Source organism: Physeter macrocephalus, chromosome 8 (assembly GCF_002837175.3).
Source record: "Physeter macrocephalus isolate SW-GA chromosome 8, ASM283717v5, whole genome shotgun sequence".
Taxonomy (NCBI): Eukaryota; Metazoa; Chordata; class Mammalia; order Artiodactyla; family Physeteridae; genus Physeter; species Physeter macrocephalus.
In genome coordinates, this window is record NC_041221.1 from 73,502,196 (window position 1) to 73,518,814 (window position 16,619).

Consider the following 16,619-nt stretch of genomic DNA (forward strand, 5'->3'; position numbering starts at 1 on the left):
CTGCCTTTAGCTCCTTTATGGTCTGCAGCCAGCAAGCCCTTGTGATAACGTGAGGCCTTGGAAGTCCAACAGTGCCACAATTTGTCTCTGGGACTCTCCTCTGATAACGTGGAAAAAGAAATACAAGCCCCAGGCACCAGCAGCTGGCCGGCTTCCAGAGCCAAAACTGAATTAGAAACTCATTAAATACTTCGAGCCAGTTAGGCTGGCTGGGCTGTGCAGTGGCTGGGAAAGCTGGGAGTGGAGGAGGGGATGGGGCGGGCATCTCTGGTTGGCAAATGGCAGGCTGTGAACCGGGCAGGAAACAAGACAAAACAGGGCCGACTTGCCTGTCACACAGACGTGTTTGTGAGTGTGCTGGCTTAGCACAGTCCCATAATGTATGCTAATTGCTATATTTCCTTTATTTTTTCCACTGGAAACGCTCCATTGGAAAGCTTTGAAACCAAAGAGGCAGCGCAGAAATACCCAAATGTAGACGCTACAAAAAAGGGAGGAGGAACAAAGGGAAACGGGGGGATGTGGATTTACAGAATGGCTTAGCATTCTGCTCTGTGAGCACCTCCCTCTCCCACGCAACCTTATGGAGAATAAGTAAGCAGAAGGGTCTGGTTTCCTAGTCCGAACTTTGTTAGTTGGATTTTTTAAAACAATGGAGTGAATATAGAGGTAGCAAGATGAAACTCCAGAATAGTTCTCACAGCTTCCAGTAAATGTTAATAAGAAAGCGTGAGCTGGTTCTCTCTCTGCGACTTTTCTGGCCAAGCCAGAAATGCAGAACTGAGGAGGGCATGCAACTGAGCCCACTTAAGTAATTATCCATTAATACGAAAGACTCTCTCAGTAACTTGTTTTTCACATGTCAAACCATGTAACCCTAGTGTCTCATTAGATACCCTTGGAAGGCTGTCATTCTTTGAATCAAGTAAAAACAGACCAACATATTAAAATAATGGTTTTTCTAATGAAGCTTATCAGAGTGCACAGACATTTTATATTGAAAAAAATGGGCTAGGGAAGAGAAATATATTTTTTTCATCAGTGACATCAAAATCCCAAGGGTTGTAGTATTGATAAGTGAACGTCTTGTCTTTACCCCAATAACCCTTAATTTTTTTATCATTAAAAAAAGATGTAATTTCGGGCCTCCCTGGTGGCGCAGTGGTTGAGAGTCCGCCTGCCGATGCAGGGGACACGGGTTCGTGCCCCGGTCCGGGAAGATCCCACATGCCCCGGAGCGGCTGGGCCCGTGAGCCATGGCCACTGAGCCTGCACGTCCGGAGCCTGTGCTCCGCAACGGGAGAGGCCACAGCAGTGAGAGGCCTGCGTACCGCAAAAAAAAAAAAAATAAATAAATAAAAATAAAAAAGATGTAATTTATTTATTTTTTAAAGCAGTTTTGGAGACATGAGACATTTAGGAAATTTCATAATGATTTGATTGGTCTGATAGCAAGACAATGTAGATATTTTCTGGAACAGTATAGAAAACACATCAAAGCATCAGATTATATCATTTAAGAGATGTAAGAAAAAAGTGGCATAAATTTAAGCATCTTTTTCAGATGTTTTAAACTTCCTATAAGGCTTTTTGTCCCAGGATTAAACATTTAGCCACACTGCACAAAAGATACTGGATACATAGTCAAGTGCCAGTGTGGGAAGGCCTCTATTTTATATACAGAAATCCTCTTCTGGCCCATTTCCCCCCATGTCCTGGTTGTCTGAGGGCAGATTCCTTCTGTGAAGCCTAAAGTTGTGAGAGAAAGAGCATCCTCTTTGTCTGGGGCTGGTATTCTGGTCCAATTTCAGTTAGGAAGTTGCCTCCAGAACCACATCCAGACCCTGATCCAGAAGCGTTTCTCTGAAAGAGGGAAGACATCCAGCAGGTCCTGGAACCTCTTCACGGAAAAAAGTTAAGGCTTTAAAGGGAGGATGGTATTGGATTTGCCTGGAGGCAGGATGAACAGTGGTCCCTTTTCTTCAGTGTGATTTGCAGAATAACTGTCCAGGCTGCAGTAAACCCCCTGGTACTTGGTTCTCTGTATAGGAGAACCTCGTACTGAAGATTCCAAAACCCGGATTGGGAGGAGCCAGGAACCTTCTAGTGCACTTGTGCAGCCCCTGGTCGTGACCAGCACGCTCCAGGCTCTGACCTGTGCTCCAGCCTCACAAAATCGAGTCAGTGGTACCTGCTACAACCTTCGTGTACCCGGCTCACCTTTCTAGCTTCTCCAGTGACAGCCTCTACTCCAAAATAAATGGGCAGGTGTTCAGTGTGTTGTTTTCTGGAGCAGAATTTGATGTCCTTTCTTTCAGTTATACCCCAGGGCTCCAGCAGAGGATGCTCTGGGGAGCCTGATTCTGTCTGTTCTCCAGAGCCGGCTTACCTGTCAGCATTTTTTACTTGGGACAAAACATACTCTCAACTTACACTCTTTTATCTGTGAAAGGACAAAGAGTAATGCATTCTGAGAACTTTGCTTAGCATACACATGGAAAGTGCATATATTCCACGTATATAAATACATAAAAATTAACCAATAAAGAATAATACAAGATAGGAATGTAGAAAGTGGTTTTATGCATGCTAATTTTCTTATGAGAACCTGTTACTTCTCATCGAAATTAAAATCTGGAGATTCTCTTAAAAGCAAGTTTTCCCAAAGTCCCCAATTTACCTACCTTCCTCTTTGAACTTATTCTAAACTGGAATTTCAGTCTTTCTTAAAAGATGATTGAAGAGGGTAGAGTTTGCTTGACTGTCTGTTAGAATCACTTTGCATCACAGGGTTTGGACTTTTTTTCAGGAGAGCTACCTCTGTTGGTTCAGAATACACTTAACACTGCCTTGAAAATGCCCCTTAGCCAGATTTGATTGAATTATGTCAAAAGCCAATCTCTGCTAAGTAAATATTAATTAATTATATGACCCTGAATTTAGTCCTTGTTTCCTACATTAAATTTTCCTAAGTCTGCAGATGTAGTCATTCAGCTACAATCTCCCGCAGAAGGTCAAGTGTGGTTTGGCGACGTACAGTGGTACCCCACTGATGGTGACCTTGTGAAGACCTTGTAGACGAATAGAAAATCAAGATGGAATCTTCCTAATGATACCCTATGTTAATTCTTTTTTTTCTTTTTTTTTTTTGTGGTACGCGGGCCTCTCACTGTTGTGTCCTCTCCCGTTGCGGAGCACAGGCTCCGGACCCACAGGCTCAGCGCCCATGGCTCACGGGCCCAGCCGCTCCGCGGCATGTGGGATCTTCCCGGACTGGGGCACGAACCCGTGTCCCCTGCATCGGCAGGCGGACTCTCAACCACTGCACCACCAGGGAAGCCCCCTGTGTTAATTCTTTAAAGAATCATAAGAGGGTGGCTGAATGACCAGAGGCAAAATTCAGTGCATTGGTGAAAAATATGAACACAAACAACTCTTGACATGCTTCTCCTGCTGCTGCCTGTTGGAACAACACACACAGAGTAGAGAGGATAACATGGGAGTAGCCGTCGGGTGGGGGGGACTTACCTCTCCTTCACTTAGAATAAGAAAAGGAGGGGACTTCCCTGGTGACGCAGTGGTTAAGACTACACACTCCCAATGCAGGGGGCCTGGGTTTGATACCTGGTCGGGGAACTAGATCCCACATTCATGCTGCAACTAAGAGTTCGCAAGCCACAACTAAGGAGCCCGCCTGCCGCAACTAAGACCCAGTGCAACCAAATAAATATTTTTTAAAAAGCATAAGAAAAGGAGCAAACTAAGGAGGAAAACTTGTGAGCAAAGATGTGTCTGCTGGGGCCATTCGTCAGAGCAAGGCAAGGGATCGAGGTGCAGCAGAAATCATGAAAGACTGGCTAGGAGCCACGAGTTTTCTAAAGAAAAGTCCTTGACAAATGGAAAGAGTGTGCTCCGGAATCAGTGAGATGTGAGCAGAGCGTCTGAGTCAGAGAAGCTGAGGACCGGGCTGTAAGTGAAACTTCACATCCTGGGTCAGCAGACAGGGCACATAACTGAGGGCAAAGAACAGGAAAGCAAAGAGGAATCACGGCTCTGGCCCTGGTGTGCTGAGCATCACCCTTCAGCCCGAGGAGAGGGAAGACCCAGGTCAATCAGAATTGGGTGTACTTCTCTGGGCAGCCCAGGCACCAAGCCAGGACGGGACAACACAGGCACATGTAAAGGAGAAATATACAGATGCTGGGCGGAGCAGCCATTTCCAACCCCCCTTCCGAATGAGGCAGTGTATAAATAAACAGAACTAACACAAACAACAAAATTACAGCTCCCTTGGGTTGGGCTAAGGCTTTATGCCAGGTACTTTAAAAGATATGACCAGGTTTACTCATAGCAGGTGGAACACAAGACTGTGTATCCACCTTCTCATTACTTACTACAGATGGTGGCAGTGGAGGCACCACTTCAGCTAAGGCCAGATCTCAGGTCCCTCGAGCCTCATACTTCCTGGTCAGGATCTTGACCTCAAGAAGTCCCTTCCTGGCAGATCACCAAGCTGTTTGCTGAGCCCCAGCCTGACGCTACTACTGCGGGTAGCATTGCCCCCTCGGGACGTTACCGGGGAAAATTCAACTCCTGCTGTTTCTCCCTGGGGTATGGCTAAGAGCTACCAGGCGATTAGTCATTATTAGTTAGTACGTGTGATATATGTTATGTCAGCTATTTTTCTTTTTCTGTTTCCTTTTCAATAGCCAATACCCAAAGGACTGATTTGATTTTTGTTTTTAAGGCAGCTGGCTTTGAGGTTGAATCGTGTGATGATTTGGTTCTGAACAGTAACAGATGAGGGTGAAAGGTCAACCGTTTCCCTGGATTTGATCAATGGCAGAAGTTTGATGGCAAATTAAATGCCAGATAAAACTGTCAAATGATTCTGAGAATCGATACTTACTGGGAAAAGTCGTTTGAGCCTTTAACGATCACATTGGCTCCCAAGGGAAATAATTCTAGCATCTGTTCAGACCTTAGGGTAGTAATGCATAAAATCCATGTGAGGATGATTTAAAATAAGATCACTTATGATGCTGTTTTTGATCAGTAGCATATTCAGCATCTACACAGTCTTGTTTCTCAAAGAAGGGACCACAGAACCATCAGAATTGAGACTGCAGAAATGCAGAGCCCCAGGCCCCACCCAAGCCTCCTGAATCAGACTGCCTGAGGGTGGGCCATGCAAATCTGCATTTTATTAAGTCTCTCAGGTGACTGTGGGGAATATTACACCCTGAGAACTGCCAACCTACAGTCTTTTCCCTCCACCAGGCAGATGTCTCCCAGACAGAAAATAAAGCCATGCCCACGGGCGAAGCATAGTATCACGGCAGTGGATATGTAGGTCAAAGTGCGTATGCTTTGGGTTGAATTTGTAAAGCCGGTATCAGTTATTACTGGATTATTTAATGTATTTGCAATATTCTGCCCCGACTCTCCTCTCTGTGGAGGTGGTTTAAGTTTGCAAATCCGGACAGCACTGCAGTTATAGGTCACGTCAGGGGCTGGGGCTGAAGGTAAGCAGAGAAGTCAGTGGCACCATCACTTCTCTCGAGTTTTTCTCCATCACTTTCACCAGCTCTTTCCTGCCTTTGCCCACCCTTTAAATAGTGGCATTTCCCAACACTGTTCTCAGCAAAAGGCTCTTTCTCCAAGAGCATCACTTAAAATATGCTGATGCCTCCCTGACCTGTGCTTATGGCCCAACCTATGGCCTTAGCATCAGATCCACGTTTCTGCCTGCCTATCGGACAGGGCCACCTGGCTCTCCCACGGGAGAGACCTCAAACTCAGCGTGCCCTAAATCGAAGTCACCGTCTTCTGTCTTCCCTCCTCCCGTTTAAAATGACTTTTTTGGCTAAGAGCCTGGGCTCTGGACACTAACCACCCAGGTTTCCATCCTTCATTAATATTCCCTTGGGCTATTGCTTAACTACCCTGTGCCTCATTTTTCTCATCTGTAAAATGGGAGTAATGACTTCCTCATAGGGTTAATGTGCAGATTAAATGCGATAACCGCGCATAAATAACTTAGGTCAGTGCCTGACCCAGGGCAGGTGTTCAGTGTATCTTAGCCATTTTTATTATTCATCCCTTTATCAAATATTGATTGAGCTCCCTGCTGTGTGTCAGACACTACTTCTGACTTACGTTTCCCAAATTAGACACTGTCAAAATTCCAGGTCTCCCCATGAAACTGTCTTCCCTTCAGGGTAGGTATAGCATCCCATTCGTGCTTTAATCTCAATGCTAGTTTATGAAGGTAGCACTAATTTGCCCAAATTAAACTTTAGAAAGGTGTGTTCTCTAAGTAATTCACATTGTCTTAATAAACAGGGGATATAACATCTCTTACAAAGGCAAGAAAAGACCAGTAAGATTAAAAAACATTCTCCGAAACCTACTTTGATCTCAAGAAAGTGAGGTCTAATTGTTGAACCATAGGAAAGTGTCATTTTTGAGTTAAAAAGTAGCTAATATTGGCAACCTTATGGTTTAACCTAATACTTGGCAGGGTACCTGGAACATGGCAGGTATCTCTCAATACAAAAAGCATTTCCAAACCTAGGTCCCCAATTCTGGGAGTATTCTATAAAATACTAAGAGAAATGTATCTCAGATAAACCTTATTTTTAAAAAAATAAGGTTTCAGACCTTGTAAACGCCTAAAACAATCTGGGAAGCGTTGGGAGGCAGTGACAAGAGTGAGGATCAGGATTCAGACGGGCTAGATTTAAAACCTAGTTCAGGGCTGCCCTGGTGGCGCAGTGGTTGGGAGTCCGCCTGCCGATGCAGGGGACGCGGGTTCGTGCCCCGGTCCCGGAAGATCCCACATGCCGCGGGGCGGCTGGGCCCGTGAGCCATGGCCGCTGAGCCTGCGCGTCCGGAGCCTGTGCTCCGCAACGGGAGAGGCCACAGCAGTGAGAGGCCCGCGTACCGCAAAAAAAAAAAAACCTAGTTCAACAGCTTATTTTATCCCTGTGTTGCTGGATAAGACAGCTAACTCTTATTAGACAACCTGCTTCATCGGCTTCAATTTCCCCATCCGTAAAAAAGGAATAATTATAACAGTTGATCTTTGTGATGCTCTGAGATAACATGCAAAGTAGAAAAGATTTTATAAGCCACCAAGTGCATAACAATGAAAGATACTGTTATTAGTATTTCAGCACCTACCCCCAGATAGAACTGTCTACAGTATGCATAGGAGTTGCCTTTGGCAGCTGTACAAATACAACAGTCACCTATGATAGGCCGCTGCACCTCTGAGGCTCGGCTTTTTCTCCTGTAGAGGGAGAAGAGTGGGGTGCAATGTCGCCAGGGCTCCTTCAGGTCCCCCCATTCTATGGGATGAGGAAATTCTAGTTTCTTCTTCCACAGGGCTGGCAAGTCCTTCTCAAGGCTCATGGGGAGGAGGTTCTCTCCTTGGCCTGCTCGACTCCTTGCATCTCTGAGGCAGAAGGGACTCCTGTCTTATGCATGAGAAGCATATACGTATTTTTCTTTGTCTGCAGCAGGTTTCGTTGAGAACAGGGCACTCAAACCTCCCACCTCGCTGTAGCCCAGAGGACCGGGTTCATAGACTTGGAACACCTTCATCAAGGTTTAAATGGGTGAGCACAGAGGAAGGCGCTTTGCAAATGGTAAAGTGCTAGCTAGCTAGATGTTGATCTCTGGAGTTGGCGGCCCTGACAGGTTAATACATCGCCCTTCACTAGGTGTGCCTTTTTTTTTCTTTTTTAAAAAAATCTGTAGCATCTGTACATTTTGAAGAAACAACCTTCAGGTTATCTTATCACCCTCAGCTGGTGCCAACATTGGGTGCTACTGTTTCCCTGTAGATGCTCTCCAGGGAGCCAGACTTTCATCAACACCATCTCTGAGATTTATTTCTACTTCTTTCAGCCAGAGCATAAAACAGGGGGAAAGATAAAGGAAACAAACAGCGTTCTTCCACTCTCTTCTACTTCTAACCCTTGATAGCCTGGCTTCTCATAACTCTGCCTTGAGACCCTTAGAAAAGGGTGTGGGGAAAGGGAAGAAATTTACCTAGGAGAGCAGGATTGGGTAGGAGAAAACCGCGAAGAGGGGATTTAGAAAAACGGTGCACTGCGAGAACCCTGCAAAAGGAATCAGACCTTTTGTCCCTGGCGTCCCATTTCCTCACAAGCTCTGCTCCTAGTGTGAGCAGTTAGAACAGGATGGGAAGGAAATGCAAAAGGAGGCTCCCCTGCCCCCAGGAACAAGGGTGCCTGCACCTTTGTGCGATGAACGTGCTTGGTACGAGGGAGCCTCGGAAATCTGGGCAATTTGAGTTGTTTGCTTATCTGGGCATCTAAAGGTCAGGGAAACATAAAGCAGGAGATGGCAGAGAACCCAAGAGAATGATGGGGTGGAAGGACCAGCAGATACATGAAAAACCAAACCAAACCAAATGACAACAAAAAAGAGAGATGGTTCAGTCCAGAAAATGTAAAGAAAAATAGGTATAGACTCAAATTCCGTTATAACTAAATTCTCTGTAATGCAAAAGATATCTAAGTTTTTGGAAAAAACTCCCAAGCAATGATCAACTTATTTAAATTTAAAAAATTATTTGTGAAGTCTCCTGAACTTGTTTATAATGGAATTTGAGTTCTTATTCTCTTAAAAAAAACAAACACTGAAAATTTGGGGAGTGACACGACACTCAGGAACATACATCGGGTTGAAACAAATGCAGAAACAGAAAAAATGTATTTCCAGCAGAAAAAAAAAACCCACCATTTCCAGGAATTTCAGGGGGAAGGTGGGAGACAACTGGGCTCAGATTGTGCAGCAGAAACAAAGAGGGAATTGGCCTCGGGGTGTGTGGGAGGCCAGTGTGCCCGCTGGAAGGGTGAGTGAGTGAGTGGGCAGGCATTGGCTGACCAGTGGCTGACCCAGGCTGCATGTTTACTGCTTACAAAGGAGACTCTTGGCATCACAACTTGAAAACCTTTATTTTGGACGAGGTGGATCAGGAAAAGAGGGAGAAAAGGATAGCGTCACAGCCTTGGCCCTGAGTGGCTGCATGGCGTGTGACATGGGTCCTAGTCCTGCTGTCCTGTACTGTCTGTGAGGCCTTGGGCAAGTCATTAGACCTCAGATATTTGGTCCATGAAGAGGGGAAAAGAATATTTGCTCCCACCACTATCACAGGAATGTTATGAGGATTAAACGGGGCACCACTACCCAGAGGACAAAGTGCTTTGGGAACTCTGAAGCCGTCTACAGGCAGCAGGGTTTACTGCTGTGTTCTTGTGATGGGCTCTCTGGTGATCAAAGAGTTGGATGCTCTCACTTCCACGCGTTTGCCTCCTATTTTAGGTGTTTTTTGATCCAGGTGGGATAGCGGGAAGCACACAGAAGGTGCTCGCACACCTGTGTGACCTGAAAACCAGCTCGCAGGGTTGGGTCATATGCTTCTGCCGTCTTTCCCCCCTTGCTCCCCCTTGCCTCTGGACACCCTGCCTAGAAAGGACATCCTCTTCCCAGCCCCAGGCTGAAAGCTACAAGAACAGACAGATGAGAAAGATAAAGAGTTGATTTTTTTTTTTTTTTTTTTTTTTTTGCAAAAAAAAAAAAACCTAGTTCAACAGCTTATTTTATCCCTGTGTTGCTGGATAAGACAGCTAACTCTTATTAGACAACCTGCTTCATCGGCTTCAATTTCCCCATCCGTAAAAAAGGAATAATTATAACAGTTGATCTTTGTGATGCTCTGAGATAACATGCAAAGTAGAAAAGATTTTATAAGCCACCAAGTGCATAACAATGAAAGATACTGTTATTAGTATTTCAGCACCTACCCCCAGATAGAACTGTCTACAGTATGCATAGGAGTTGCCTTTGGCAGCTGTACAAATACAACAGTCACCTATGATAGGCCGCTGCACCTCTGAGGCTCGGCTTTTTCTCCTGTAGAGGGAGAAGAGTGGGGTGCAATGTCGCCAGGGCTCCTTCAGGTCCCCCCATTCTATGGGATGAGGAAATTCTAGTTTCTTCTTCCACAGGGCTGGCAAGTCCTTCTCAAGGCTCATGGGGAGGAGGTTCTCTCCTTGGCCTGCTCGACTCCTTGCATCTCTGAGGCAGAAGGGACTCCTGTCTTATGCATGAGAAGCATATACGTATTTTTCTTTGTCTGCAGCAGGTTTCGTTGAGAACAGGGCACTCAAACCTCCCACCTCGCTGTAGCCCAGAGGACCGGGTTCATAGACTTGGAACACCTTCATCAAGGTTTAAATGGGTGAGCACAGAGGAAGGCGCTTTGCAAATGGTAAAGTGCTAGCTAGCTAGATGTTGATCTCTGGAGTTGGCGGCCCTGACAGGTTAATACATCGCCCTTCACTAGGTGTGCCTTTTTTTTTCTTTTTTAAAAAAATCTGTAGCATCTGTACATTTTGAAGAAACAACCTTCAGGTTATCTTATCACCCTCAGCTGGTGCCAACATTGGGTGCTACTGTTTCCCTGTAGATGCTCTCCAGGGAGCCAGACTTTCATCAACACCATCTCTGAGATTTATTTCTACTTCTTTCAGCCAGAGCATAAAACAGGGGGAAAGATAAAGGAAACAAACAGCGTTCTTCCACTCTCTTCTACTTCTAACCCTTGATAGCCTGGCTTCTCATAACTCTGCCTTGAGACCCTTAGAAAAGGGTGTGGGGAAAGGGAAGAAATTTACCTAGGAGAGCAGGATTGGGTAGGAGAAAACCGCGAAGAGGGGATTTAGAAAAACGGTGCACTGCGAGAACCCTGCAAAAGGAATCAGACCTTTTGTCCCTGGCGTCCCATTTCCTCACAAGCTCTGCTCCTAGTGTGAGCAGTTAGAACAGGATGGGAAGGAAATGCAAAAGGAGGCTCCCCTGCCCCCAGGAACAAGGGTGCCTGCACCTTTGTGCGATGAACGTGCTTGGTACGAGGGAGCCTCGGAAATCTGGGCAATTTGAGTTGTTTGCTTATCTGGGCATCTAAAGGTCAGGGAAACATAAAGCAGGAGATGGCAGAGAACCCAAGAGAATGATGGGGTGGAAGGACCAGCAGATACATGAAAAACCATACCAAACCAACTGACAACAAACTAGAGAGATGGTTCAGTCCAGAAAATGTAAAGAAAAATAGGTATAGACTCAAATTCCGTTATAACTAAATTCTCTGTAATGCAAAAGATATCTAAGTTTTTGGAAAAAACTCCCAAGCAATGATCAACTTATTTAAATTTAAAAAATTATTTGTGAAGTCTCCTGAACTTGTTTATAATGGAATTTGAGTTCTTATTCTCTTAAAAAAAACAAACACTGAAAATTTGGGGAGTGACACGACACTCAGGAACATACATCGGGTTGAAACAAATGCAGAAACAGAAAAAATGTATTTCCAGCAGAAAAAAAAAAACCACCATTTCCAGGAATTTCAGGGGGAAGGTGGGAGACAACTGGGCTCCGATTGTGCAGCAGAAACAAAGAGGGAATTGGCCTCGGGGTGTGTGGGAGGCCAGTGTGCCCGCTGGAAGGGTGAGTGAGTGAGTGGGCAGGCATTGGCTGACCAGTGGCTGACCCAGGCTGCATGTTTACTGCTTACAAAGGAGACTCTTGGCATCACAACTTGAAAACCTTTATTTTGGACGAGGTGGATCAGGAAAAGAGGGAGAAAAGGATAGCGTCACAGCCTTGGCCCTGAGTGGCTGCATGGCGTGTGACATGGGTCCTAGTCCTGCTGTCCTGTACTGTCTGTGAGGCCTTGGGCAAGTCATTAGACCTCAGATATTTGGTCCATGAAGAGGGGAAAAGAATATTTGCTCCCACCACTATCACAGGAATGTTATGAGGATTAAACGGGGCACCACTACCCAGAGGACAAAGTGCTTTGGGAACTCTGAAGCCGTCTACAGGCAGCAGGGTTTACTGCTGTGTTCTTGTGATGGGCTCTCTGGTGATCAAAGAGTTGGATGCTCTCACTTCCACGCGTTTGCCTCCTATTTTAGGTGTTTTTTGATCCAGGTGGGATAGCGGGAAGCACACAGAAGGTGCTCGCACACCTGTGTGACCTGAAAACCAGCTCGCAGGGTTGGGTCATATGCTTCTGCCGTCTTTCCCCCCTTGCTCCCCCTTGCCTCTGGACACCCTGCCTAGAAAGGACATCCTCTTCCCAGCCCCAGGCTGAAAGCTACAAGAACAGACAGATGAGAAAGATAAAGAGTTGATTTTTTTTTTTTTTTTTTTTTTTTTTTTGTGGTATGCGGGCCTCCCTGTGTTGTGGCCTCTCCCGTTGTGGAGCACAGGCTCCGGACGCGCAGGCTCAGCGGCCATGGCTCACGGGCCCAGCCGCTCCGCGGCATCTGGGATGTTCCGCGAACCCGGTTCCCCTGCATCGGCAGGCGGACTCACAACCACTGCGCCACCAGGGAAGCCCTAAAGAGTTGATTTTGATGTGTGAGAGCCCCTGGGGAATCAAACTCCCTCTAGCATTAGGAGTTTTACTGTCCTGGGGAGGGGGATCTATGTCGTCTCCCTGACAGCTGGTGTCCTGTGGTCTGCACTGACACTGTTGGTCTTTGGGGACCATGGAATCAGGAGATACTGAGTCTCCCAGCACTTTTGTGTTTTATGGGCGCCTCAGTGGCAGGGGCGAGGGACTGAGCTGTCTAGCTCTCCTCGTGGTCACTTTCTCCCTCTGTCGGAGATGCTTCTTATTCCAGGGAACCAGGGGAGGCTTCTGTTAGGTGGGCTCCTCGGCCCTCCTCCTGGATCCTCCCCTGAGCCCTCCCGCGGGAGCCCCTGGAAGAGACATCTGCGCGTTGTGGCCTCGCAGAAGTGCTGTTACCAGTGACCCACGACCACTGCCTTTTCTCTGTCTCTCTGTTTTTCTTGCTTAGCAGTGATGGGGTGGGAGCAGGAACCCAGGCTCTTGGGAGCGGGCCCGTGTGCCACTACGCAGCCTCCTGACTTGCTCTTCTGTCCCTCCCTGGGAGAAGGCGTTTGGGAGCCACGTTCCCGCCAGCCTGGGCCTCGGGCCTGCTCTGTGCCCTGGCCTTGGGCGAGAGGGGTGGAGGGGCTTCTGTGAGGGCGCTGGAAGAAAGGAAGACTCACCAGAAAACCTGACAGATTCAGGTGTCCCCCGTCCCCACGTACCAGCTCCCTTTCTCTTCAAACGTCTCCCATCACTTCACCCATTGCTTGACATCATTACATGGACTGCTGCAGAAGGGAGGCCTGGACGTTACTCCTAATAAAAAGCTGCTATGAAACAAGCTGCTGGAAGACCAGTTGGTAATGAAGTTTTAGTTCCTGCACTGAGTACCGTTCGCTTCTTGCTTTCCTCCATTTTGCTAAATTTTACCCTGGGGAGCGGTTTCCTCTTTGAGAATCCACTTTGGTGAAGAGGTAGAGTTGGAGAGCTCTCATTGCTGTCATTTTCTCTTTCCTCCCTCCCTCCCTTCCCTCTGAGGAAAACAGACTTTAACCTCAAGTCCTTCTGTGCTTGTGGGCTTTTCTTGATCTACCAAACCTTACCTTTAGTTAAATAATCACAGTCCTTCTTTACCCCACGCATTTCCCTTTCTAACTCTAGAATCTTCTTTAACCCTAAGATTTCTGCTTCTTCACATTGGACCTTTTTGTAGTGCTAAATCATTATATCAAATTCCTTTTCCAAAAAGAGTCCACTCTGATTTTCACCAGGGCCAGGGGCTGGAGGACTTATGGGTGAAGATAGGGCGGCGGCGGGAGCTGGTGGAGGAGAGGGCAGGGCTGGTGGGCAGGGCTCTTCTTCTCCCGTCCCAGTTACTGGTCTGTCCCTATCAGTGATTCAGGAACCCTCCTCCTCACCCCCCTCGATACTGAATGGATACAGAAGCTATCTTTATTCTTCATATCCATTTCTTGATTATGCTCGCAAGAGTTCATTTTTTTAGGAAAAGCAAGTTGTAGGGATAAGGTTCTGGATTGTGATCATTAATGGAAATGGAAATTACATATTCATCCCCAAGATATGCAGTTATCATCCTCTTAAAGACAATCTAAAAGGTTTGAGCATTACTAGGTATTCTTTTCATCAAGGATTTTCTCCCGTCTCTTAGCGCTCCTGCAACTTGGGCCCAGCACTCTCTCCTTTGCGCTCAGCGTTTTCATTAAGCGGCTGCCTGCCTGGGCTGAGACCATTGTCGGTGTTGCTCTGGCAGCAGAGACGCTGCAGCCTCCTAGGCCACTGTGTCCTGGGGCCGACGTGTGAGAGGTGTGTGGGAGAGAAAGGCCAGCTGTGTGCCGGCGAGAAGGCTCTGAGTTTTATGGGGCTTGGTTATGGCTGTTCCTCAACAGTGCGTGTCTTTTAATTTAGCCACGATCAGACCCTCCTGAAACCAGGAGAGAGCCTGTGTGTGTGCGTGTGTGTGTCTTTAGATGAATATTAATTCTGTGGAGATAAGACCCTATAAGCATCCTAAAAATTACATACCTAGGAAATGACGTTTTGCTTTCAGGGATTTCAAAGTCACCTGGATACAGTAAAACGTAAACCACTAAAACAGCCCAACCTTACAAGACACGTAGATTGAGTTAATATGTCAGAATTTCAGTAATTAAAAAAGGGTCCAACAATAACTGAAAAATACAGGCTTATTTGAGTTTTAAGCATAGCCTTTGGGAGCCCACAGACAAAAGTCTCATTGTGTGTGAGGCCCTGCTGCTTCAGGGGGTCCCCAGGCCTTCCTCTTTTGATTCCAAGGTGGAGCAGACCCCTTTTTGTCACATAACAGTCCCCCCCTGCCCTCCCTGCTGCCCAGGATTGAGCCTTCACAATTACCCTGAGTTTTGTGGGGAAGCCCTCAAAGACTTTTTTCTTATCACAGCAGTAAGTGACACAATCAGTCCATCTCAAGCCCCGGCTTTTGGTGCCCCCAGACCAGTGCTGAGGAGACCTGACTATTCATCCGGGCTGCCTAATGGTTACCCTGTGAGCTGTTTCTGGAGAATGCAGGCGATAATGGCAAAGAGAGAGGCTGCAACCGTGTTGTCTTTCTCTTCTGGGAACTTCTTTTCTGAAGCAACTGAATGAGACCTCTGCAGGCGAGGGTGGTGGCCTCTCCTTCAGAATGCCTGGCCTGTTTCCCAGTGTGAAACATTCCCCAAATATGCAACTTCGTGAGCATCGCAGCAGCCTGAGCCCAGAGCCGCCTGCCGCCAGGAGAGCTGGCACCCCACTGGGATGTGGGAGCGCGGGCATCGCTTGCCCGGGCCCCTCGTGCAGGCCCTGGGTTTGCCAGATGCCAGGAAGGCCCGGCCCCTGCTTACGTTGTCGGTCATCTGGGCCGAGAATCTGGCCAACAGTCGGCTGTGATGAGAGCTTGAAGCTTCTCTCTCTCTCTCTTTAAATCCCCTTCTTCATTCAAATCCCATCCTGTAAAAAGGCTTTTGTTGAAGGAGCAGCCATGGCATCTTGGTGCATGTCTGTGTCACTGCTGTCCGTATTTCCAAAGATGGGCAGAAAAAACATCCATGGTTGAATTCCTGAGCCAACAGGTCCAAAAACTGACTTGGAAGGAGTAGAGGTAAACGGCAGCTGTCACATGGCATTTGTGTTGTTTGCAAGTGATGAAGCCAAAGAGGAAAGGAACTTCTTGAGGATGGTAAGAACCCCCTTCCAGGGGGCTTGGCAGGAGGGTCCTCAGTGCGTGTCTTGGGGAGGGGGGTGCTGGGGCAAAAGCTCAGGCGGTGCTGGGCTTTTGTGCTTGGACTTGCACTTGGGACGGCACAGCTAGCAGGGTCTGGGCATTGTGTAGATCACTTAGGAAAGAAAGGAGCTCTGGGGAAGGAGCCGCTTCCATGTACCTCGCTGGATCTACTTTTGTGGGTTCCTACAGAGTATAGCCATGACCAGAGCCCCACCTTGGCATTATGCTGCCTGAGGCTTTGGGTCTTAGCTTAAGCTAAGACCTTAGTCTTAAGGTCCTTAGTCTTAAGCTTTCGCTTAATTTTATCTCAACTTCAGCACCTCTGAAGCTACTGAAGTCTTTGTTGCAAGGAGGCCACTGATGGAAGGACCTAGAAAAGGGACGGTTTTCTATGTTTTGCTGATTGTCATCTTATCATTTGCTTATTCCGTTTGATGTTCTTTTGCTTTAGCTTGAAATGCACATGCTTGTCAAAAGCAAAAACAACTAAGCGAAAAAGCCATGTCTAATAAGTTACAGACTTGAGCGTTCACAGTAGACAAATGTTCTTTCTCATGGCTTAGTTGAATTATTTTTCTTGAGGCTTAGTCCTTCACCTGTTCAAACTATGTGACATTGTTCTGTTTTGGAGTTTCTTCATTTTCAGGCATTTGTAGTAAAACATCATATACCTTCCCTTAACCTTACCCTCTTTTATGTGGGCGTTCTGTCACCTTCGCTTTTTTTGTCTTCTTTTTGCCAATATTCTTCTCCTAATGCTTTCTGAATTCTTGCTTCTTTAAGCACATCTCTGATTTTATTCCTTTGGATTTTTCCCAAGCTCTCCCTTTGGCATTCGATGTCTGTACCATGTCTGTTTTTCCAAACCCTCATCCTCGGAGCAGTGAGGTGGAGGACTCAGGAGCCTGGGTGCAGGTCCTAGTT

At 46.8% G+C, this 16,619-nt stretch overlaps 1 protein-coding gene across 4 annotated transcripts in view; it reads left to right on the top strand.

The window, feature by feature from the left end:
• The window catches only part of MAP1B (microtubule associated protein 1B), a 99,622-nt gene that overhangs the window by 55,589 nt on the left and 27,414 nt on the right, over positions 1-16,619 (top strand). Inside the window, exon 1 of one of the 4 annotated variants that reach the window (XR_003680936.2) lies at positions 15,356-15,650. The exons of the other annotated variants lie outside the window; for them this stretch is intronic. The gene's annotated coding sequence lies outside the window, so the exon portion shown is untranslated. Of the gene's footprint in view, positions 1-15,355; positions 15,651-16,619 lie in introns of those variants that run through there. 4 annotated transcript variants of the gene reach the window in all.